Consider the following 24,966-nt stretch of genomic DNA (forward strand, 5'->3'; position numbering starts at 1 on the left):
TGCTACTGATGGCTATTCCTGGTATGTTTTATCCCATTGACTTCTTTTACCATTCTCAAATTCCTAAAAAACACAGCTTCAAATAATGTAGAATAAATATGATTAGATTCATATATTAACTTAAATCCTTTAACTAAGAAAGCAATAAGTAAGTATTATGTTGTTGCATTAACTCCCAAAATGATTTCCATCACAAACCAGCCTGACATTAATTGTGACATGGGCACTGAAAAATAGCGAGACTTGATTTTTACTAAGACTTCATGTTGCATTGTGAGACTCTGTGCTATTCATGATCAAAACTCTTGTTTTATTATGAAGAATTACACTGGTCTCTGAATGAGTGAATTTTCAGTTGGAGACAGGAAATGAAGAACTAATAACACCGGGAATGTATTTTTCCTGTTCTCAGTATTAACACATGATACATATTCATATTAATAACAGTTCTGGAAACTAGTTTCATTCCTTCTGCACACAGGAATAAACAGCATGTGCAAAAATATGGATCCTAGCAGCAGTGATGTGGATATATAATAGGGGGTTTCTTTGGAATGTACAGCCATTTCTAATATTTCATTACAGCATGTGTACAGGCAACTGTCACAGATGTCCATCAAAGCTGGATTAGATGAAGACAAACAATGCAGGCTTTGAGGATAAAATGAAGCTGCAGCCCAAAAGCTTCCGTTTCTCATCCCATGGCACTGGAGGACCATTGTCTTCCTCCTTTAGGCAAAAAAAGAATGAATCAATTGTGTTACTGACATTCTTCCACAGCAGACTGAAAAGCCTTTTTACGCTCAAACAGGAAATAGCAAAAACTAAAAATTTCATGATAAGAAAATGTGGAAATTCAAAAATAGCTTCATACATAAGTAGTTATCTCTGCAATTTTTCTCCAAAGTTTACCATAATTTCTTTCTTAGGGCAAAACCCCTCAATGCAAAATTTCACAGAAACAAATCTATTTCAACCAAAATAAATAAATTCATATTTACACTATATAAAAAAATACATTTTATAATACATGAAACTATTTTATAAACAATAAATTTGTACCGCATGTCTAATAATAAAAAAGTAAAATAAGTTATGGTCATTAATTTCCTTTGTAATAAGCACAGAAGGAGGGTAACTCAAGAGCACACTGATCAGTTCTTTCTAGTTTCCAAGCAACTTTACAATGCTATTAAATAAATAGCTAAATAACAAATTTAAATGGCTACATGAGACAATAGCACTTTTACGAAGTAACAAACAACAAGCTTCTCTTACAGGAAAATGACATCGGCTAAGATTTTAGAGCAATGATACTAAACTAGCTGACGTAAAACTAGCATTGCCAGTAACGGCAATGGGAATTGGCACTTTCATCAATAAGGTAAGCCAATAAATATCCATAAAAATTAGGAATGCATATAATGTTACACTCAGAGTTACACTTCTAGGAACCTATAATACAGATATAATCATCAAATCATACAAAGATCTTATGTTTAGGGATATTCACTGCAACAAGACACTGGAAACAAACTAAATGGCCTCCTTTCCTTAATAAATTATTATATAATACGATAGAATATGTAAGAATTATCCATACATGGTGGGTACGTGTCTGTGAATATGCCTTTGTACACATCTGTAGATATATACATGTTCATACATAGATACATATGTCCATATATAAATAAGTAGAATTTCTGGACAATCTACTAGAAAATATCTGTAATTCTAGGTTGTATATTTCCAAATTAAATTTCAAATAAGATAGACACATCCAAACCTTTTTTAAAATTTTTACTTTTTTTAGTTTTTTGAATTGACAGATAAAATTGTATATTTACTGTGTACAACATGATGTGATATGGCTAAATCAAGCTAATTAACATATATGTTACCTCACATAGTTGTCATTTTTTGTGGTTAGAACACATAAAATCTCTTAGCACTTTTCAAGAATACAATATATTGTTAATTACATGTCCCCATGAAATATAATAGAGCTCTTATACTTTCTAACTCAAATTTCATATAATCTTTCACCAACATCTCCCCAACTACCTCATTCATCAAATCTTTACAATTATTCTCCAAACACAGGATTCCAAAGGTACAACAAGAAATTGTTCATGTCTATATCTGACAATTATAAAGCCACAAACTATAAATCAAAACAACATGAAACTGATGATCAAATTGTAAATTCACAACATTTCAGAGTTGATGGGGCCTACAGGTCATAATGTTTGAATTTTCACAAAAGGAAATAACCTGCAGTCTAGTGGTAGAAAAACTGAATCCACGTTCAAAAAAATCAAAGACTGATAAATATATTTCTTTAATTCAAAACCATCTCAGAGTCTCTATTACATTAATACACATTGTGAATTCTCCATATGGAGGATATTATATCCAGGATTCTGCAGACCTCTGTAGATAGTCACCTCTGGATACCTGACCCAACATGAACACTCAGAAAATGTGTGTGTGTGCATGCATTAAAGTATAACAAAGAGCGAGGAGGGTGGTGCCTGTGAGTAGGGCACTGGCTCCATGTACTGAGGATGGTGGGTTCAAACCCAGCCCTAGCCAACCTGTAACAACAACAAATAAAACAGCTGGGTGTTGTGACGGGCGCCCATAGTCCCAGCTACCCGGGAGGCTGAGGCAAGAGAGTCACCTAAGCCCAGAGCCCAAGAATTCAAGGCCAGCCAGGGCAACACAGCGAGACCTCATCTCTTTAAAATTTTTAAAAATTAGCCAGGTCTAGTGGTGTACATCTGTACTCCCAGCTACTCAGGAGGCAGATGTGGGAGGATCACTTGAGGCTGCAGTGAGCTGGGTGACAGAGTGAGACCCTACCTCTTAAAAAAAAGTGTAATAAAATGAGATAGCAATTTCTATTTAATGTTTTCATTCCTATCAAAGTTATACATGCACATGGTTTAACGCGTTAAACAGCTGTAAAATGTTTGTTATGAAAACTATCAGTCCTCTGTTCTACACATCACTAATTACCACCTCTTCAACTCTTTTAGCCAATTATTTACATAGTACTAAGAGCTAAGTGGCATGATTGTATTGCTCCATTTCAATTTTCTGTATTAGTGTATCAGTTTTCCCTATTGAGAATGAGGAACTGACTCTCATTCTGTCGGCATTTCACACACACACACACTCAAACACACACACGCGCACGCTATCTCATACACACAACACCTCTTCCCCTCATCCCACCCACCAAATATGGTTATATAGTAAATTTTGGTTGGATCAATATTCACTTTCTATTACTATAATAATGTAAATATTATTCAGACCAGAAATACACATATTAACTCTCCTTTTCTCCATAATATTTTGTTGTCTCCAGAGTAAATAAAACACCTTGGGTTTTTTCATTTTGAGTAGTCTATGTACTTATAACCCATTGCCTTACTCTCCCCTCACATAGTTGACATATTATGCATTGTATCAACTTCACGCTCGTGGAGAAAGCTTGTCTAGAACCTTCTCACCTGCACACATCTGGACTGCACACCCGCTACGCTTAGGACCTGACTCCACCATCACTGTGGGCTTCCCTTTTGCCTTTCTTTTTTGCTCAGTCTCCTGTTTCCTGGATCCCACATCTTTTTTCTTGGCTTCCTCCATTTGGATGAGGTATATCTCGTAGCTTCCAGGGAAATAAATATTTGAGAACCTCGATGTCTGAAAATGGCTATTCTATCAAAACATTTGGCTGCAAGTTTGACTGAATAAGGAATTGTAGGTTGGTAATAATTTTTCCTCAGAATTCTGATGGTTAAAATCACAGACTTTTAGCTTCCAGTGATGCTCTTGAGAAGTCTGGGACTGAAATGCCAGATTCTGACCAGGTTCGGTGGCTCAGGCCTATAATCCTAGCACTCTGGAAGGCTGAGGAGGAAGGATAGTTTGAGGTCAGGAGTTTAAGACCAGCCTGAGCAGGAGTGAGACCCTGTCTCCACTAACAAGATCAGCTGAGAATTGTGGCAGGGGCCTATAGTCCCAGCTACTGGGGAAGCTGAGGTAGGAGGATCCTTTGAGTCCAGGAGGACATGGAGTCAGCATCAATCTGTGGTGATGCCACTGTACTCTAGCCTGGGTAATAGAGAAAAACTCTATCTCAAAAATAAATAATTAATAAAACAAAAAAAACTTTGCAGGTTGATTTGGACCTGCCTGTCATTTTGGGTTTTGCTTTTCTATAATTTCTCCCTTAGTGTTCTGAAGTTTCACAAGTATGGTTTCTTGGTATGGGTATATCTCGGTCTACCCTGCTGGGAATTCAGGGGGTCCTTTCAATCTCTATGTCTATGCTCGAGTCCTGGGAAGATGCTTTGAACAATTTTATTGCTAGGTTCCTTTGCCCCATTTCCCTTTTGTCTCTCTAGCTTTCTTATGTGGATAATAAGCCCCCTGGACTGGTCTTCTAATTTTCTTACCTTATTCTATTTTTCATCTTTTTGCCTTTTGCTCTATTTTCTGAGAAATTTCTTCACTTCTGCCTCCTGATTCTTACATAAAATATTTCATTTCTGCTACCATGTTTTAATTTCTGAAAGCTCTCTGTTTTCCATATATTCCTTTCCTAAATATCGTGTTCTTGTCTCATGGTTGCAATTTTGTTCCTCGCCTTGCCAAAGACAGGAATGACTTCCTGACAACTTTCCCCTCTTCCTATTTATTTCTTTTAACTCAGGGTATTCTATTTGTTTGGGGCTCTTTGATATTACAGGCTTTCTTCAAATATCCTTCACGGCTTACACCTCAGAGCGAGGAACAACTGCCACAACACCAGAGGGGAGGATGAGGGCCCAGGCCTGTCCCAGCGGTCACACCCTCACCACAGGAGGACCCATTGGTCCACCTCTGTAAGAAGTCCCCTGGGTTGGTCAGATCCTCCACAGAAGACCCTTCCTTCCAGTCCCTAACTTCAGAGTAGGGCCCTTTCTGCCAGGATGCTGGAGGGGGACTTGAAGTACGAGAATATTATTTATTCGCTCAGTGGTGTTTATGTTCCCTACTTCAGAGAATCTCTGTCATCTCCAGAAGATAAGTATCTCCAGACGTCCACCAAGCCTTGGGAGGAGACTATCAGATATAACTGCTCCTCAAACAGCTCTCAACCAATATGAATAATTTTAGCCTCCTTTCACTCCAACCTCCAGAGATGTCTGTTGTCACCAGTTCCTGGAACTTTGAGAGATTCTATCATGTCCACAGGCTTTTTCCTCACATCTGCTAAGTCTATTGCCACATGACCATCTGGTTCCAACTTCCAAAATATTGTTGCTATTGTCTCCGCTCTTGCTTTCTATATCCTTGTGTGTTGATCACTTAAAAAAATTCTCTTTCCTGTTACTTTAGTCTGTGGTAGACACAAAATCAACTGCCTATCTTTAGTCCAAGATCATTACTTGAAACAGAAGTTCCTTTTGATGCATTTGTGCATTTCCTGTTTGTGCAGTTTCTGCAATAACTGTATTACATGGTAACCAGAATGTAAATGTATTTGGTAAAGCAACCTACAGCAGTGACACTTTGAATATTCAAAGGCAACAAGGTTGACTTTACCCCTTTTGAGGTTTCCTCCACATTCCTATTTATCTATATCTCAATAATAAGAAAGCTTAATAATAAAGGGAGATTTTCTATTACACAATGGTCATTGTTCATAATAACCTTGAAATATGGCCACATCCTGAAGTCTTCTAAATCATCCTGTTTCAGTATAATAATAACAGATGCTATCTTTCAGGTGACTATTTCTGAACCTTGCATTATCTTCTATGACCAGACCCGAGGGAATGAGTGCAAATCAAATCATGACTGGAGAATTTCCTGAAAAGCTACCAAAAATAAGTAAGCACGTGTGCACACATGTTCTGCTCCCCAGAGGCCACTGCAGGTCAAAGAACTGGCCTAAGTTCTAGTGAGTTTGGCTCAGCTTACGATAGCCCACTCTGAAACATCCTTCTTAAAATACAACAATCCACTGTAAAATCTCCAAAATAAGAGTCTTTTAAGAAATAGCAAGAGGTTAGAAATGAGACTTCTACTTCAGAGTGGGGGTTTTCTTGTATACACTACTGCAGTGATTTTTCAACTGGTGTGCCACAATACACTTGTGTGCTGTGAGAGGATCTTAGATATCCTGCAAACATTTTTAAAATATCATTTAAGTTATTTTCAAAAGAAGTTCTTTTTTTTTTTTTTTTAATCAACATCATTTAAGTGTGCTACAGAAGTTTAACTACAAATTCAAGTGTGCCATGAGATTAAAAAGGCTGAAAAGCACTGGTCTAGGGGAACACCACCTCGGTCAGTTTGCCCACGCCACCCTGACCTGGAGTTAGTTGTGTACCTGATTTACCCCCAGCACCAGGCTGTGAACTTGCCTCTTCATGGAAGAGTCGATGTTGGTTTTCTTCATATTTTCACATTCCCTACAGAGCTGCCATACACAAAACAGGTTAAAAATAAATGCCCTTCCATTAGATGGAGGGAATATAGACACCTTCTTTTTCAATATACTCACTAAAGACAGAAGCAGGTCATGCGGAAGGAAAGTAAAAAGAGAAAGCTGAAAAAGAAAGGAAGAGGTCAAGACTGAAAGGCTTTGGAAAATCCAAGGGGAGAGAGTGGGAGTCATGCCAATGGATTCAGAAATAGAAATCCAAGCACATCAGAAATAATACCAGCGTGCCAGATGTCCTTATTAAATATTTAACATGTCTCTGGAGTTACTGATGGTACAATGAAATAAGAAATACTGAAATTATAAAGGAGGAAATGAAATTGCCACTATTTACAGATGTCAGCACGGTCTGCCTAGAAAACTCAAAATAATCAGCTGAAATCTTACTGGAAACTTTATAAAAGGTTAGTAAGAAAGCCAGTGATAAATCTAATCAATTATACTTTGAATGAAAAAATATTTTCCAACATAAAAATGCAATGGAAAAAGACACTAGGCAAAATCAATGTCAGTAATAATAAGTGTTCACAAGTAGTGAATGTTAACACTCTGTGAAGCACCATGCTGTGCATTTTACCATATCTCATTTAATCCTCACAATATCCCTAGGAGGGGATGACTCTCAATATCACCACTTCATAGATGAGGAAACTAAGGCTAAAAGAACATCAACCATTGGCCCCAGTGTGGAGCAGGAAGTGGAGGTGCTGTGTCCCCAGCGAGCCACACCCCAGCTTAGTCCAGAGCCCACGTATGACTTGGATTAAGTTTAGTGAGAAGAGAAAATTATAAAGCATATAAAAATCATTTTAAAAACTTTAATAAACACAGATGATCTATTGTCCCTTGACAGAGAGATTTAACATTATAAAGGTATCCATTCTCCTTACTCTATAAATTCGCATAAATGCAAACTTAAAAATTCTAGCAAAATCCTTTTTCCTTATTTTTCCCTCACTTCCTTTTTCTCACTCCCTTTTCTTTTGTTCTTTATTTCTATCCTTCTGCTAAAGTAGTTTATCTGAGAATAGCCAGGAAAAGTATGTGGAAGAGATCAGTTAAGAGTGTTGTCCTACCAAACCCTGAAATATACACTCATGCCACACACACTGCTACTGATGCACGTGAGTACACACGAGTGGAGCAAAACAGGAAGATCAGAAATCGGACCAAGTATTCACAGGACTGAATCTAATCTAAAGGAGCCATTTTAAATGAGATTGGCAAGAATAAAAAAGAGAAACCTCAACACACTCAATGTTGGTGAAGGTGGAAAGTGTCGTTTGATAGATGGTTAGTGGGCCCGCTGTACCATTCTTGGGTTCAGCAATATGCAAGAAAATAAGACTTTTTGATTCAGTAATCTCATTACTGAGAATTTTTTAAGGAAAAAGTGAGTTAGTTAACCACAGTATTGTTGATTATAGCAAAACACTGGAAATTATCTAAATGTACAATAAGAGATAAACAGCCCAATAAATTAAAAGCAACATAAATAAAACCATTTAAAACTATAAAGCATTGTAGATGACATGAAAAGATGTATCATCAAGCTGATAAAATAACAGCATGCATAGTATTATCTCATAAGGAACATCATAGAGCTACATATCCATATGAGATACATATGTAAAGACAAAAATAACGATAGAGATAACATTTATTTGGTACTTACACTGTGAACCAGAAACATGGTAAGCACTTTAAGTAGATCATTTCATTGTTATCCTCACAAGCAATTCTATGAGGTAGATAATATTATGGCCTTCCTTTAAGTGACAAATAGAGAGGCTTAGAGGTATTAGTAACTTTCCAAGGTCACACAACCAATTAGTGGTAGAGTTAGGACAGAACTCAAGCCGTTCCCACTGTGCTCAGGGGTACCCATGTCCACTGGTGCCGGCGATGCTGTCACTGAGAAGAAGGGTTAAGAGATGTTTGCTGCTGCTTTGTTTTGTTCTGAATTGTTTGAATATTCTACCATGAATATGTCTTCTATTTGGAGACAAGAGAAGAAAAAGCAAAAAGAAAGAAAATAAAAGTGACCTTTGCCACAGCAATTTCAATGGACAGATGGAGATAAACACACTTCAATAAGCTGAAGAGTAAAAAGGAGATTAAAACAAAAAGGTGTAAAGTATACTCAATGACTGACAAAAAGTGGCAAAAATACCTTCTATAAAATGTTCAATCAATGGTGCGAGGACAAATTAGCATAATCCTCTGAAAGGGCACTTCAGTAGTACATTACCAAAAAAGTGAAAGCAGGCATGTTTGTTTTTCCCAGAAATCTCATTGCCAGGAACTTATCCAAATGAGATCAAGAGGCTAAGATCCACAAGAACATTCATAATTGTCTGCCATTTGTTATTGTGAAAGGTCATCCAGTGAATAGCTCAGTATCTGTAGTTGAACCTACCTGGGTCTGAATCCTGGCTTTGCACGTTACTGGCTGTGCCCTTGAGCAAGTTACTCAATCCCTCTCAACCTGAGTTTCTTTATTTCTAAAATGAAAATAAAAATCCTGCCTCACAGGATGGTGGTGAGGATGAAATGAGACAAACACGGCATAGTGTCTGAATTATGAAAACCCACTGGTTCTTTTCCTTCCCATCACTCACTAATGTGTATAACTTAGAATGAATACATAAACTTTGATCAAAACTCTAGGATAAACCATCAAACGTGGTTATTGCTACATAATTTTGCACTGAAGTATGAAACACTAAGCTTAGCTTTAAAGTTATTCAGAAGGAAACCTATGTTGTGATACTTTGACGCTTTCTTAATCTCAATTAGCACTAAACTATTTAACAGAACTGTTTTACACACTACAGTGAGTCACATTTTTCTTCCTTCTTCCCTAATCCCTGGTGTGTTGTAAGGGTGATTGAGTATCTAATTACTTCTTAATTGAATGCATACATTATACATTTTTCACTAGTTCAAGCTTAACACTTTTAGTCCAGAAATCAAAGTCAATGAAATTAAGTTGAATTGGGATTCGGGCAACTATTACGAGAGAAGTTTTGTATTACATCTAATTATAAGTAAATGTGTGTTTTAGCTTTATTTCCCATGGAAATATTTCAGGTACAGGAATGAGCTATCAATGACTAATTTAGATGATTAATAACATTGTTATTTATGATTTTTTTGTCCTCATTACAATGATTTTATTGCTGGGACCTACTACATATAATAGTTCTTCAAAAAACACATACCATTAGAGAAACATTGGTTGTACTCATATTAAAATAAAAACATTTATATCTGCAAAACAATGACATGAGTTTTTCTGAAACATAAAGATTATAGGAATTTTCACATGCCACTAAGAGAAAGAAAACAAAAATTCTGGAATGCAACAGTTACGTTCATCAAAAATATTTATGGGTGGTGCCTGTGGCTCAAAAGGGTAGGGTGCTGGCCCCATATACTGGAGGTGGCGGGTTCAAACCCGGCCCCAGCCAAAAACAGCAAAAAAAAAGCATTTATTTATAAAAAGCTATAAAAATACAATAATATCATCAAAATATTAATAGCATTCCAACTCAGTTATCACTTCACAGAACTTCTTTCATGAAGTTATTTAAGGGGTGGCACCTGTGGTTCAGTGAGTAGGACGCTGGCCCCATATACCGAGGGTGGTGGGTTCAAACCCAGCCCCAGCCAAACTGCAACTAAAAATAGCTGAGCATTGTGGCAGGTGTCAGTAGTCCCAGCTACTCAAGAAGCTGAGGCAAGAGAATTGCCTAAGCCCAAGAGCTGGAGGTAGAGATGGAGGTTGCTGTGAGCTGTGACACCACAGCACTCTACCAAGGGTGACAAAATGAGACTATGCCTCTATTAAAAAAAAAATCATGAAGTTATTTAAGTTCTTTTCTGTCCTTTTTGCATTATGAAGGGGTAAGGAAATACTGAAGTAGATGTTCTCAAACAACAAAGGTTTACTTGCTTACTTCTTTTCCTAGGTATGAGAAGTAACCACCTGGAATAATTTAGTTGAAGATCTCAGGCTGGGCGCAGTAGTTCATGCCTGTAACCGTACCACTCTGAGAGGCAGAGGCAGATGGATTGCTTAAGCTTATGAGTTGGAGACCAGCCTGAGCAAGAGTGTGACCCCATCTCTACTAAAAATAGAAAAACTAGCCATGCATCACAGCAGGTGCTGGTAGCCCCAGCTGTGAGGCAAGAGGATGGCTGGAGTCCAGGGGACTGAGGTTGCTGTGAGCTATGTTAACGTTATAGCACTCTACCAAAGGAGACACAGGGAGACTCGGTCTCAAAAAAAAAAAAAAAAAAGAAAATCTCTTCCAGCAAAAGACTTAAGAGTTTGAGATCCAATTAAACTCTGCTTTTAAGATGTCTCTGAAAATATTTTTCTGTGGACAAGCCCTAAAGACCTTTATTAGTTTTTAATAAAACTCATAAAAGAGTGAGCAGGAAGAATTCACAGCAATAAGAACAGTAAGAGTTCAGAAATTTTAAAGGGGTTTTCAAGAAGCAGGTAACACTTGCTGAATTGTTTTACCAATTTATTTATTTGCCACCTAGTGGCAAATTTCTTGACTAGAGAAGCCTTTACACTATCTAACAAATATTTCAGATTCTGCCTAAAGTACTGACCATTATCTGTATTATCTTACTTTTGTATGTTATCAAAACAAGTTTTAACTGAAATGTTTAAGTAAAAATGAAGTAGCCAAAAGAATGACCTACATGTGCCAACATGAAAATATCTCAAAGGCCTACAATCAAATGAAGATGCTTGTGTATGATATATTTCTGTTAAAAAATATTTTTTTATCTTTATTATTATTAAATCATAGCTGTGTACATTAATGCAATCATGGGGCACCATACACTGGTTTTACAGACCATTTGACATGGGTACATGTGAAACTTAGTAAATGTAGAATATAACTGTCTTAACACAATAACAAGAAAAAATATTTTACAATAGATTGTTTCTCACTCTTATGAGGGTCATGTCACCTTCTAGCATTCTTTTACATGGTTTATTCTCTAACCTACTCTCCTCACAAAATTCTTATGCTGGAATCTGAAGCATAAAAATTCTGAAAAAATCTAACGCATGAAAATTCTTATGCTTTGTCTGAAGGTGACAGAGGTAAGGCTGTGAGAGGTGGGCCCTCATGATTAGGAGTAGTGTCTTTATAAAAGAGATTCCAGAAAACAGCTAGCCCCCTCCCCTGCATGAGTACTCAGTGAGAGGCACAGTTCTGCCACTCAGAAGAGGGCCCTCACCAGACACAGAATCTGCCAGCACCTTGATCTTGGACTTCCCAGCCTCCAGCACTGTGAGAAAGGAATTTCTGTTGCTTGGAAACTACCCAGATTATGGTATTTTGTTAGTCCAGTCCAATGGAAGACGCATAACCCTTTCCCTTCTTCAGGAGATGGCTTCCATCTCTGACAAAAGAGTCTGAGTAAATACTTCCACATGACACAATCCTTTCCCTCACTCTTATGCTATTTCATTTCCATTCTGAGATTTTGGATTCTCTGGATATCTCCAAATGCAGGCAATTTGCTATGTATAAACATCAAGATAACTTATACATAAATGAGGTAAAAAATTAACAAGAAGGTAGATTATGGGACAACAACCATTTTATCATGTTTCTATATTTCCTTGATAATTGCTAACACCTACCTATGTGTTGCAGATCTAACACAGATCAATTTTTCAAGGCCCATTTTTCAAAAGACTTCATACTTAATAGCCAAGACATTAAAATCAGATGCCAATATCTTACACGGTGAACAGCAATAACAAACCACAATACCCCTCCCCAAAAGGGGAGATAGCACCCATCAGTTACATCACTCATTCCCACTATGCTCAGATGTAGATTCAGAATTTTTCTCAACACTCTCCTGAGAGCTAATATTCAGACAGCCAGAGTTGGCATACAAGTTTTAGTTCTGTATGTCATTGTGCCTTTTTTCTTTATAAATCTTTCCTTAACAGTCCTATGTAAAAGAGAAGGGAAATGCTCTGGCAACAGTCTAGAGGAGATGATGCTAATTCCACATCTGTAATGTGAAGACAGAGACACAGAGATTGCATTGGGAGCTGGAAAAGGGCTAATTTGCAGAGCTGGATAAGAAATTGCAAACACGGGTGAAGTGAGGAAGAGAGTTGTCAGACACGACTTGGTTTCAAAGAAAACCAGAAAAGTCAGGTCTGTGAAGGACGATCATAAATGCAGTCTTGTATATGCTGGGTTTAAGATGCGTTTGACATGCCCAAAAGAAAAGTTTACAGACAGTTGGGCATTCAGTTCTAACTTGATCTAGAAATATAAATAAGTCCTGTTCATTTAGCAGTGACAATCTGTGAGCAACCTACAGCTTATATGAGTTCACCTACAAAGATAGTAGGCCTCAAAGGCCGAGCTGTAATGACTCCAACATTAAGTGGCCTCCTAAAAGGATATTCACACACACAGGAGAGGCAGAGGTCATACAGGTAAAAATATAAAAGAAAGTCTATATTATGGACACCAAAAATAGAATGTGAAAAGAAGGACCCCAGTGTCAAAAGCCCCTAAGGGATCCAGTAAAATGACTGAAATTTACTTCCCTTAAGAAATTTACCATTTGCCAGGGGAGAGCAAGATGGCAGCCAAGTAACAGCTTCCTTGCATCTGGGCACCGTGAGTCTGGGGAGATAGGACTCCAGGCATCTCTGGCTGGTGGGATCTACCTATCATCACCCCTGTGAGGATACAGGGAGTCAGCGAGAGACTTCTGGACCCCAAGAGGAGGACTAAAACAGTGGAAAAATGGCAAGTGGTCGCGTGTGTTCAATCGGTCTAAACCCGCCCACAACTGTAAGTTCAGTAGCAGAGAGACGGCAAACCGGAAAGGCCTTACCTATGAACTGTTTTGGTGTCTTTGCACTTGGCACTCAGTTGAACTGCCTTGGAGAGAGCCTGAGTGGGAGTGCAGAGAACTTTGGCTGATGTCTAGGGCCCCAGTCTGAGCCGCTGACCGAGACGGAGCTAATAGTGTTTGGCTGTGGGCCACAGGGAGCCATTGTGAGTGATCTGCCCCGGCAAGCTCCACCCTCGGGGTCACAGAGCTAGAAACCGGGTGGGAGCTGGTAACCTAGCAACCGAGTAGCCTAAGGGTGGGGTCTGAGCTGCCTTGCAGCCCTAACCCTCAGGGGCAGAGTGAGACTGGTTTTGGCACACTGGGTAAGCGGATAGCCACTTCAGCAGTGATTCCAGCGACAAGCACTTTCCTGGGAAAGCTTCTGCTCAGCAAGTTTACAAGTTCAAAGTGCCTTTTAAGTGGGCTGAAGAGAGATTTAAGGTGTCTACCTACTGGAGTTTGAGAAATCAGCAGCCTCCAGCCGTATCAGAACTGTGATTAACATCTCATACCCCAGAAGACCACGTGTTGCCCAGACAATATTCAACAACATATGAAAACTGCTTTGTTTTTGGTTGTGTCTTTTTTTTTTGTCTTGTTTTTTTTTGGTTTCGTTGTTTTTTTGTTTATTTTGATGTTGTTGATGTTGTTTTGTTTTTCAATTTCAACCTTTTCCATACAGATCTTTTTTCTTTCTCAATTTTTCTAGTTTAATTATAATTTCCCATTGCTGCCTTTTTCAATAACTAGAACATCATTTTTGCTAGTGTTTCTACTGCTATTATTTGGTTTTTCATCCAATTTTATCCCATAAAGTTTTCTGTTTGCTTGTTTTGGTTTGATTTATACCATTTTTGTCTTTCCTCTCTACTTGGTGGAGGTGGGGTACTGTGTCTGACCAGGTTAGCAAAGAGCTGCTGACCTCAAGGGAACCACCCAACTGGGCACCCCCAGAAGGTGGGTTTTCTTTCAAGTTGTGACAAAGTACCCTACTGTATACCTATATTGCTCTGTCTCCCTCTTTCTGTGCCTCTCTTCTTTTTGTCAATTTTCCTTTTACCCACCCCCTCTCCTTTCTCTATTTTATTTTTTCTTATCACTTGGTCCTCCTTTCTTTCATCCCTTTCTTGCTCTTCAACCTTCTCACCTTTCTGGTCCTGTACCATAAGGACTCATTGAACCATTAGTCCACAGGCACAGGAACTTAAAGAGCAAGAGGAAGTGAAAGGAAAATTTGGGCAAGGAAACAGATAAAAGAAATCATTCATGAGGAAGAATTAGCAGAAAACTCCAGGCAACATGAAGAACCAGTCCAGAACAACCCCGCCAAGGGACCATGAGGTAGCTACTGCAGAGGATTACACCTATAAAAAAATGTTAGGAATAACAGAAAGGGAATTTAGAATACACATGTTGAAAACAATGAAAGAAATGATGGAAACAATGAAGGAAACTGCTAATAAAGTGGAAAATAACCAAAAGGAAATCCAAAAACAGAATCAAATAAGAGATGAACGATATGAAGAATATAAAAAGGATATAGCAGAGCTGAAGGATCTGAAACAGTCAATTAGGGAACTTAAAGATGCAATGGAAAGTATCAGCAACAGGTTAGACCATGCAGAAGAAAGAATTTCAGAGGTAGAAGACAAAGTTCTTGAGATAACTCAGATAGTAAAAGAGGCAGAAAAGGAGAGAGAAAGCAGAATGTTCACTGTCAGAATTATGGGACTTTATGAAGCGTTCCAACATACGAGTTATAGGAATCCCACAAGGGGAAGAAGACTGCCCCAGAGGAATGGAAGCCATACTAGAGAATATTCTAAAAGAAAATTTCCCAAATATCACCAAAGATGCTTACACACTGCTTTCAGAGGGATATCGGACCCCAGGTCACCTCAATTCTAACCGAGCTTCTCCAAGACACATTGTGATGAACCTGTCCAAAGTCAAGACAAAAGAAAAGATTCTGCAAGCAGCCAGGAGTAAGCGCCAGTTGACCTATAGGGGCAAATCCATCAGAGTGACCACAGACTTCTCTAATGAAACTTTCCAAGCAAGAAGACAATGGTCATCTACCTTTAATCTACTTAAACAGAACAATTTTCAGCCCAGAATTCTGTACCCTGCTAAGCTAAGCTTCAAAATTGACGGAGAAATCAAATCATTTACGGATATACAAACATTGAGGAAATTCGCCACAACAAGACCAGCTCTACAGGAAATACTTCAACCTGTTCTGCACACTGACCACCACAATGGATCAGCAGCAAAGTAAGAACTCAGAAATTAAAGGACAGAACCTAACCTCCACACTGATGCAAAAGATAAAACTAAGCAATGGACTGTCACAAAATAAGGCGAATAGAATACTACCACACTTATCAATTATCTCAATAAATGTTAATGGCTTGAACTCCCCACTGAAGAGACACAGATTGGCTGACTTGATTAAAAAACACAAACCATCATCCATTTGCTGTCTGCAAGAAACACACCTGGCTTCAAAAGACAAATTAAAGCTCCAAGTCAAGGGTTGGAAAACAATTTTTCAGGCAAATGGAATTCAGAAGAAAAGAGGAGTTGCAATCTTATTTTCAGATACATGTGGATTTAAAGCAACTAAAGTCAAAAAAAAACAAAGATGGTCACTTTATATTGGTCAAGGGAAAAATACAACAAGAAGACGTTTCAATTCTAAATATTTATGCACCCAATTTAAATGCTCCCAGATTCTTGAAACAGACCTTACTCAGTCTGAGCAATATGATATCTGATAATACCATAATAAAAGGGGACTTTAACACTCCTCTTACAGAGCTGGACAGATCCTCTAAACAGAAATTAAACAAAGATATAAGAGATTTAAATGAGACCACAGAACAACTGTGCTTGATAGACGCATATAGAACACTCCATCCCAAAGATAAAGAATATACATTCTTCTCATCACCCCATGGAACATTCTCCAAAATTGATCATATCCTGGGACACGAAACAAATATCAACAGTATCAAAAGAATTGAAATTTTACCTTGTATCTTCTCAGACCATAAGGCACTAAAGGTGGAACTCAACTCTAACAAAAATGCTCGACCCCACCCAAAGGCATGGAAATTAAACAATCTTCTGTTGAATAACAGATGGGTGCAGGAAGAAATAAAACAGGAAATCATTAACTTCATTGAGCAGAACAACAATGAAGACACAAGCTACCAAAACCTGTGGGATACTGCAAAAGCAGTTTTGAGAGGAAAATTCATCGCTTTAGACGCCTACATTTGAAAAACAGAAAGAGAGTGCATCAACAATCTCACAAGCCATCTTATGGAATTGGAAAAAGAAGAACAATCTAAGCCTAAACTCAGTAGAAGAAAAGAAATATCCAAAATCAAATCAGAGATCAATGAAATTGAAAATAAAAGAATCATTCAGAAAATTAATGAAACAAGGAGTTGGTTTTTTCAAAAAATTAATAAAATAGATAAACCATTGGCCAGACTACCAGAAATAGAAAAGTAAAATCTCTAGTAACCTCAATCAGAAATGATAAAGGGGAAATAACAACTGATCCCACAGAGATACAAGAGATAATCTCTGAACACTACCAGAAACTCTATGCCCAGAAATTTGACAATGTGAAGGAAATGGATCAATATTTGGAATCACACCCTCTCCCTAGACTTAGCCAGGAAGAAATAGAGCTCCTGAACAGACCAATTTCAAGCACTGAGATCAAAGAAACAATAAAAAATCTTCCAACCAAAAAATGCCCTGGTCCAGATGGCTTCACACCAGAATTCTATCAAACCTTCAAGGAAGAGCTTATTCCTGTACTGCAGAAATTATTCCAAAAAATTGAGGAAGAAGGAATCTTCCCCAACACATTCTATGACGCAAACATCACCCTGATACCAAAACCAGGAAAAGACCCAAACAAAAAGGAGAATTTCAGACCAATCTCACTCATGAATATAAATGCAAAAATTCTCAACAAAATCCTAGCCAATAGATTACAGCTTATCATCAAAAAAGTCATTCATCATGATCAAGTAGGCTTCATCCCAGGGATGCAAGGCTGGTTTAACATATGTAAGTCCATAAACGTTATCCACCATATTAACAGAGGCAAAAATAAAGATCACATGATCCTCTCAATAGATGCAGAAAAAGCATTTGATAAAATCCAGCATCCTTTTCTAATTAGAACACTGAGGAGTATAGGCATAGGTGGCACATTTCTAAAACTGATTGAAGCTATCTATGACAAACCCCCAGCTAATATTTTACTGAATGGAGTAAAACTGAAAGCTTTTCCTCTTAGAACTGGAACCAGACAAGGTTGTCCTCTGTCACCTTTACTATTCAACATAGTGCTGGAAGTTCTAGCCAATATAATTAGGCAAGACAAGGAAATAAAGGGAATCCAAATGGGAGCAGAGGAGGTCAAACTCTCCCTCTTTGCTGACGACATTATCTTATACTTAGAGAACCCCAAAGACTCAACCACAAGATTCCTAGAAGTCATCAAAAAATACAGTAATGTTTCAGGATATAAAATCAAGGTCCACAAGTCAGTAGCCTTTGTATACACCAGTAACAGTCAAGATGAGAAGCTAATTAAGGACACAACTCCCTTCAGCATAGTTTCAAAGAAAATGAAATACCTAGGAATATACCTAACGAAGGAGGTGAAGGACCTCTATAAAGAAAACTATGAACTCCTCAGAAAGGAAATAGCAGAGGATATTAACAAATGGAAGAACACACCATGCTCATGGATGGGAAGAATCAACATTGTTAAAATGTCTATATTTCCCAAAGCAATCTACCTATTCAATGCCATTCCTATCAAAATACCAACATCGTACTTTCAAGATTTGGAGAAAATGATTCTGCGTTTTGTATGGAACCGGAAAAAACCCCGTATAGCTAAGGCAGTTCTTAGTAATAAAAATAAAGCTGGGGGCATCAGCATACCAGATCTTAGTCTGTACTACAAAGCCATAGTGGTCAAGACAGCATGGTACTGGCACAAAAACAGAGACATAGACACTTGGAATCGAATTGAAAACCAAGAAATGAAGCTAACATCTTACAACCACCTAATCTTTGATAAACCAAACAAGAACATACCTTGGGGGAAAGACTCCCTATTCAATAAACGGTGTTGGGAGAACTGGATGTCTACATGTAAAAGACTGAAACTGGACCCACACCTTTCCCCACTCACAAAAATTGACTCAAGATGGATAAAGGACTTAAATTTAAGGCATGAAACAATAAAAATCCTCCAAGAAAGCATAGGAAAAACACTGGAAGATATTGGCCTGGGGAAAGACTTCATGAAGAAGACTGCCATGGCAATTGCAACAACAACAAAAATAAACAAATGGGACTTCATTAAACTGAAAAGCTTCTGTACAGCTAAGGAGACAACAACCAAAACAAAGAGACAACCTACACAATGGGAAAGGATATTTGCATATTTTCAATCAGACAAAAGCTTGATAACTAGGATCTATAGAGAACTCAAATTAATCCACATGAAAAAAGCCAACAATCCCATATATCAATGGGCAAGAGACATGAATAGATCTTTCTCTAAAGATGACAGACGAATGGCTAACAAACACATGAAAAAATGTTCATCATCTCTATATATTAGAGAAATGCAAATCAAAACAACCCTGAGATATCATCTAACCCCAGTGAGAATAGCCCACATCACAAAATCTCAAAACTGCAGATGCTGGCGTGGATGTGGAGAGAAGGGAACACTTTTACACTGCTGGTGGGACTGCAAACTAGTACAACCTTTCTGGAAGGAAGTATGGAGAAACCTCAAAGCACTCAAGCTAGACCTCCCATTTGATCCTGCAATCCCTTTACTGGGCATCTACCCAGAAGGAAAAAAATCTTTTTATCATAAGGACACTTGTACTAGATTGTTTATTGCAGCTCAATTTACAATCGCCAAAATGTGGAAACAGCCTAAATGCCCACCAACCCAGGAATGGATTAACAAACTGTGGTATATGTATACCATGGAATACTATTCAGCCATTAAAAAAAATGGAGACTTTACATCCTTCGTATTAACCTGGATGGAAGTGGAAGACATTATTCTTAGTAAAGCATCACAGGAATGGAGAAGCATGAATCCTATGTACTCAATCTTGATATGAGGACAATTAATGACAATTAAGGTTATGGGGGGAGGGGAGGAAAAGCAGAAAGAGGGACCTAGGGAGGGGGGTGGGGCCTTGGTGTGTGTCACACGTTATGGGGGCAAGACATGATTGCAAGGGGGACTTTACCTAACAATTGCAATCAGTGTAACCGCTTATTGTGCCCTCAATGAATCCCCAACAATAAAAAAAAAAAAAGAAATTTACCATTTATTGGTGAGAAAAAAGCTTAGACACTCATTTTGTCATGTCATCAAATAACAATAAAATATCTAAAATACGTGAAAGACAGCACACAAAAGGTCACACTGTAACTTATAATTTCCAAATAATTTAAAGTTAAATGTAAAGCTCACAGGAGAAAGTAAATACTTTGATTTCATTGACAAATGTTTACTATTTACAAGGCAGTAGATCAGGTCCTAGACGGTTTGGTTTACTTCATTATTTCCTACCCTAGGAATTTTAAATGTCATGTTGTACTTCAGTGAAACTATAATAATCTCCTTGAAAACTGTTCAGGCAGAATCAGAATCGATTTATAAAACAAAATAAATATATGCGTATTAGTACATTTTTAGGGGCATTATATGTAAATGACTACTTCTAGCAATTGCATTGGTTGTACGTTTAATAGCTTTATATACTTAGGAAAGACAAATTTTCTGGACCTCAGTTTCTCTATTGATAAAATTTTTTTGTTTGTTTGGTTTTTGCTGGGGCTGGGCTTGAACCTGCCACCTCCGGCATATGGGGCCAGCACCCTACCCCTTTGAGCCACAGGCGCCACCCTATTGATAAAATTTTTAGAAAGCAATGTCCATCTTGAAGAGTTGTTTTGAGATGAAATGAGACATATGTGCACCATCTCTCATAGACATAGCTTAACACTTATTGAAAAAGATTATTTCTACTAAAAGGTTTTGATGAAGGGTTTGTTAGCCTTTTACTTACTCTAACTTCAGGTGGTGTCCACGATAGTCTGACCATGTGTCAGGACACCTCCAGGATCTGCCCTTCCATCCCGAAAGAGCACTGGAGGAAAGGCGGGGCTGTCTGTGGGCTCTGGCCCACACCGGTAGGCTCAGCCCACTCCTCCCCACATCAGGCCCTCCAATATCACAATGAATGCTTTGGATCACCACACATTTACCAAACCTATTCTGCATTCCTGTGTCGCTCTCTGGCTTAATTTGTGAAATGCCACATACTATACCATACTCTATTGGACATTCATGTAGGACCCTAGCCTATTAAGGGTTGATTGAAGTTTTGCATGAAGAAAACCTGCTTCATGCAGAAATTACAAACTTGTTCAACTCTACTACATAGAAATTTATAGTTTGGTGGAAGACACTAGATTAATACCTATTGCTAAGAGCACTAGAAAATCAAAAGTAAAAACTAAACCAACATGGTGCTAAACTCAGAGGGCAAAGACAGAAAGATTAGTAAGGTCAGGTTACTTGGGAAAGCACTTCATGGAGGTAAAAACTGCTCCTTCAACTATCAACAGCACTTAACACTAAACAGGCACACAGCTAAACAAATACAGACAATTATCACGGTGCTAAGAAATCAGAGAAACAAAAGAGAAAAATGAGATGCTTAAAAAATAGAAAGCTGAAGGTTAGGTAAAATTTTACAGAAAGAGAAGGTGGTAATTACCCTGATTGCTGCCCTCCTGTACAATTGAAACAGCAGTGGCTTCTGCGTAATACTTTACAGCCTAATTTGAATGCTCAATCTGCCTAAAAACAATCTAGTCTTTAATAGAGACTCAATTCCTTAACTCCCTATTTTAATCTAACTAAGATATATCTGTAGGCAATTTTCTGAGTTTTGTCAATAGTAAAAGATATTAATCTCTGTAATCCTAGCACTTTGGGAGGTTGAGGCAGGTGAATTGCTTGAGGTCATGAGTGGGAGACAAGTAATGTTAGCCAGGTGTGGTAGTATACACCTGTAGTCTCAGCTACTTGGGAGGCTAAAGCAGGAGGATTGGTTGGGCCCAAGTGTTCAAGACTGCTGTGAGCTATGATGACACCACTGTACTCTAACCTGAGCAATAGAGCAAGACCTTGTCTCAAAACAAACAAAAATAATAATAATCTAAGTACAAATCATATTTTGACTGTATTTTCCACTTATTTTTAAGATTTTGGGTCATAGTGAAATGCTTATATAAAGGTTCTTTTGATACTATTGCTTCTATAATACTGTTTTAAGAGATGCATATGATATAAAAACATTTATTCCATACCTAAAAAAAGTATCTTCTTAAACTCATAATTAAAGTGTATGTTATTTCCAATGATTTCTGTACTTATTTTTAGCATTTTTAGCAATTTCCAAATAATTTTTAGCTCTACCTTTTTGGTTGGAGACTAAGAGAAACTTATTCTTAAAGAAGCATTTGTTTCATTTTCCTCCTCACTTATCTGGTGCCTAGTCTCTCTCTTTTCTCTTTTCCATGATAAGAGTAATAGAGACTTAAGCATATTCTTCATAGAACCAGAGAACTATAAAAGCCCGGTGCTCAAAGGGACTTTGGGAGGTCTGTGGGAACATCCCTCTTGCCTGTAGATTCCCACCTAAACCACCCAGAAGTGAGGTATATAATGCCTTAGTCTTCCCAGAAAACACCTATCTACAAGAAAAGTCTTCCTGGTAGCCTGTGGTACTTTAAAAACCATTTTTTGATGTCAGCACATACTCTTTGAGCATCCACGAGGTAAAAAACATAATAGAACAAGTTTAGATGACATATACTGGTCACTATGGTTTTCTTACGGAAAAACACATTCTTTGGATTTCAATTTGTGAAATCACTCTATTTCATGTGTCAAAATATATCAATGTTCACCATAAAAGTTGACCCATGACTGCAAAATGTTGCCTTTTGTTCTTCCCACACCCAATTTTGTTTGAATTCCTGGGGGAGAAGAAAAAAGAAATCGTTCTGAAATTTTATTCACAATACATTATAAACATTTCTAAAACATAAAAAGTAAAAGAGACCTATTTCAAAGCAGGTATTATTTTTCTTTACTCAATAATCTTGACGAAAACTCATACATCTTTGGTATTTTTCATTCCTGGGTTAATAATAATTTTTACAACACATAATGAGGACATAATAGGTAGTTTGAGCATCCTTCGTGTTTGGAGAACTCTGAGATCTTGTAGGAAATTCATTCTATTTTGAGGAAATTCTATGATACAGTAAATAGAAAGCAGCTCTAACTACAGAGGTTTGAATTTTCACCCTAATGCTGACATCACGTTAAAGTATTAGAGGGAGAAGAGTCCAAGTTCTACCAACTGAAAATACAGCTCCGAGCTTTTCATTTACCTTGGATGGACAATAAATAGCTTTCACGCACTTAGTCATTCAGAGTTGACATTCTTCAATTCCCTACACAGCTCCCTCCTTTTCTATAATGCCTTATCATTTCCTAACCTGTAACTCTTTTAAGTTATAAAATAAAACTCCTATGAACTTGATGCTATCTATTGCTTTATTAAAGCTAGAAAAAATATCATTAATTGCAAAAGTACAAGTAAAAAAGAGTTCAATATATATAGTCAAGGATGACTTCAAAGACCCAAAAAGAAGAATGGGGGCAGGTCTGACAAACAGATTATTCAGAGATATAATCCCTCATTTTCCTTCTTCTGTTTTTCTGTTTCTCTTTTCTGATCTATTTGTGGCATACTTGTTTTTCTACCTTTTAAAGGGGAAAAAAAGAAAACTAAAAAGACTGACTGGCATTGATTTTTTACAGAATTATAATTTGTTAGCATTACTGTAAACCTGTGCATAGTTGAACAATATTTGTGTTACAAGCAAGATAGTCTTTGAACAATCAGAATAACCTTTAAAAATGGGCTAATCTTTAACGAAATAAATAGGAAAATAATTACTTTGTTGGAAGGATAGCACCGATATTGCAAGACCAAGAGCAACAAGTAAATTGGACTCTAAGCTTGGTCTTATTTGTTGTTATCATAATAGACTTGGTTCTCCTGCATCCTACAGAAAATTGAATGGGTAAAGGAACATTTAATACCAATTGGCTCCTAAAAATCTGAACTAGCACTGCTGAACCAAAGAATTTCCCGCACCAGGGTGAGTTACATGCTAATTCATTAAACAAGTGCAAAACCTTAGTTCACACTTCTTAAATGGTAATATAAAAAGTCACAGATTATTCATGAAAATAATAAGTCTTGGTTATCAAAGTTCTCCAGGTGTCCAGACATGACATTCAAAACAAAAAAAGTCATCTTAACTCCAAAAACTAAAGTTATTTCAGTAAAATAAATCTGAATAATTTTAAAGATTTTTTTAGAGAACAACTACCAGAGAATTTTTTTTCCTTTTTAGTTCCAGGAGCTTAAATGAAACATTCATGCATTAAATTCAAAGTCTGACTGTCAAATCATTTCACTTTAATAAAAATTTGAATGACCAGCCTTAGGGCATTATTAAATATCAAATAAAAAGCACACATCCATAAATCTGATTTCCAACGTAATTTTGATGTAGCACTATGACTAGATTTGTATTACACATTTCAAGATAAAAGAAACGAAAATGTATTCATAAAAGAATGAAATCCAAATTGGAGTCACCTTAGAATTCCTGCCCCATTCTTCATAACACATATGCAGCCATATTTTTAAATAGTAGCTAAATTATAATTTAAAACTTTGAAAAATGACACATCATCTATCATATAAGGAATATGAAGTATCTGAAATACACAAAATCTTGTAACCACCACTTCGATCATTGTGTACATGTGAAACGGAAGGTAAAATAATGATGTTATTTTGATACTTACACAATAGCAACTCTGGTCCACGGGCAGATAGGAATTAACTATTCGAAGCAACAATCTTCCTTTATGAGAAGTGTCGTTTGTAGTGGCCTTCATGGAGACTGGCCTAACCAGCCCAGACTGGACAGCACAGCTCCACGCTCTCCCTCCGGCCTCAGTGCAGTCGCCGCCCGCCCTCTCTGGGGCTCTGGGAGCCCGTCCTTCCCCTTCCCTCTCTGTCTAGTCCCAACTTTCCTGCTGCCTGCCCCTCCTACCTTCCACTCCATTCCGCATTAAATCATAAGAGGAGGATGTGGACACACAGGTCACAACTATCTCCTTTTCCCTTCCTGTTATAGCGGAAAGTGTCCATCCCCTTCACAAAACCGTCCCTCTGGGCACTCAGGGTTTCACATTTTTCAACTTTCCACTGCTCTAGCCCCACCCAGAAACAGCACCTCAGCCTGTTTCCATCCACTACCGCACCCCACCCCCCAGCACATAGTCAAGTTTTAGTACTTTTGCGGGGTTTTTTTGT

The 24,966-nt window shown here is 37.7% G+C and overlaps 1 protein-coding gene across 1 annotated transcript in view; it reads right to left on the bottom strand.

Moving 5' to 3' along the window:
* Positions 1 to 284: 284 nt before the first annotated feature.
* The window catches only part of CA8 (carbonic anhydrase 8), a 119,033-nt gene continuing 94,351 nt past the window's right edge, over positions 285 to 24,966 (bottom strand). The window contains exon 9 of the mRNA XM_053559306.1: positions 285 to 729. The gene's annotated coding sequence lies outside the window, so the exon portion shown is untranslated. The remainder of the gene's footprint in view (positions 730 to 24,966) is intronic.

Source organism: Nycticebus coucang, chromosome 13 (genome assembly GCF_027406575.1).
Source record: "Nycticebus coucang isolate mNycCou1 chromosome 13, mNycCou1.pri, whole genome shotgun sequence".
Lineage (NCBI taxonomy): Eukaryota > Metazoa > Chordata > Mammalia > Primates > Lorisidae > Nycticebus > Nycticebus coucang.